Source organism: Cherax quadricarinatus, chromosome 37 (genome assembly GCF_038502225.1).
Source record: "Cherax quadricarinatus isolate ZL_2023a chromosome 37, ASM3850222v1, whole genome shotgun sequence".
Classification (NCBI taxonomy): domain Eukaryota; kingdom Metazoa; phylum Arthropoda; class Malacostraca; order Decapoda; family Parastacidae; genus Cherax; species Cherax quadricarinatus.
Genome location: NC_091328.1, coordinates 15,000,534 through 15,002,222, shown reverse-complemented (window position 1 = coordinate 15,002,222; position 1,689 = coordinate 15,000,534). Strand labels below are relative to the sequence as shown.

Below are 1,689 nucleotides of genomic sequence, written 5' to 3'. Positions count from 1 at the left end.
AAGTCAAAGTGACATATTTACATTGGGGTCCTTGCATGACTGATCCCCCAGGAGCATGACTGATTCCTCAGGCACACACTAGTGTAACAGTCTGGTTGATCAGGCTCTGATCCATCGGGAGGCCTGGTGGTGGACCGGGCCGTGGGGACGTTGATCCCCGGAATACCCTCCAGGTAGGTATACTCCAGGTAGTGCATAACACACCAAGCTTCACCGTCCTCCAGAGTTTCACCAGACAGTTTCCTTCACCGCGCTCCCGGGAAATGAAGGATATAACAAGGACAAAAAAAAAAAAAGAAGTCGCATAGGTATGTATATAAATAAGATTGTTTATGGTAAGATAAGCCACACAGGTCGCTGCTACACTGACATCCTTGGTTGTGTTGTCTAGACACGGAGTTAAGTGCGGTAATCATAGTAATTGAAGTAATGTTTCGTTGGTGCAGCCTTCATTCAGCTCTCCTGGAGGCGAGAGGAAAACACCCCTTCCCCCTAGTGCTGGTGGGGGTGGAGTGTTCTTACCTGTGGCAGATTTCGAGGGCTTTTCCACCCTACCAGCACCTTTACCAAGCTTCCTTGCTGAGTAAGCTGCTTTACCACACCATGTTGAAAGTACCGCTTCTCATCTGATCAGCGAAGTTAAGCAGCATTGGGTTTGGTCAATACTTGGATGGGTGATCGCCTGGGAACACCAGATGCTGTTAGCGTTCATTTCCTTTTCACAATAGGCCGGGCTATGGGAGTAGAAAAGCTCTCGGAACTCATCAAAGGAGTACCTGTTTAAGCAGGCTGTTGCTGCCAGTGGCCTGCATGTTCACCATCATAGTCTGGATGATCTGGCATTTGGTAGAGATGTAATTTCTTTTTCAAGGTGGGAAGAATGTCACTCGTAGTGTAAGAAAGAAGAAGTTGTCTTGGTGTGAAGGGTCCGTGTTGCCGCTAGTTCCTCTTATTGTACTGGCAAGAAACTGAACGTTACCTTTCTGCTACCATGCTGTACGACGTCTTTCCTTGCCTAAGTTGAAGTTGGAGAAGTGGTCCCTTGGGTATGTGTTGGAGTGGTTCTCTCGGGTGTAGGTGAGAGTGGCCCCTGGTGTGGGTGGGAGGCTCCTGGTGTGGGTGGCAGTGGCCCCTAGTGTGGGTGATAGTGGCCCCCTAGTGCGGGTGGGAGGCTCCTGGTGTGGGTGGCAGTGCTCCCTGGTGTGGGTGGGAGTGGGTTCTGCTGTGGGTGGAAGTGGCCCCAGGTGTGGGTGGGAGTGACTCCCGGTATGGGTGGGAGTGACTTCTGGTGTGGGTGGAAGTGGCCCCAGGTGTGGGTGGGAGTAGCCTCTGGTGTGGGTGGGAATGGCCCCTGGTGTGGGTGGGAATGGCCCCTGGTGTGGGTGGGAGTGGCCCCTAGTGTGGGTGGGAGTGGCCCTTAGTGCGGGTGGGAGGCTCCTGGTGAGGGGGTGAGTAGCCATGATGCTGGTGGGAGTGGCCCTTGGTGTGGGAGTGACCCCTGGTGTGGGTGGGAGTGGCCTCTGGTGTGGGTGGGAGTGACCCCTGGGGTGGGTGGGAGTGGCCCCTGGTGTGGGAGTAGCCTCTGGTGTGGGTGGGAATGGCCCCTGGTGTGGGTGGGAGTGGCCCCTAGTGTGGGTGGGAGTGGCCCTTAGTGCGGGTGGGAGGCTCCTGGTGTGGGGGTGAGTAGCC

The 1,689-nt window shown here is 54.9% G+C and overlaps 1 pseudogene; it reads left to right on the top strand.

Moving 5' to 3' along the window:
- Positions 1-590: 590 nt before the first annotated feature.
- Positions 591-707, top strand: LOC138853704 (5S ribosomal RNA; annotated as a pseudogene).
- Positions 708-1,689: the final 982 nt, after the last annotated feature.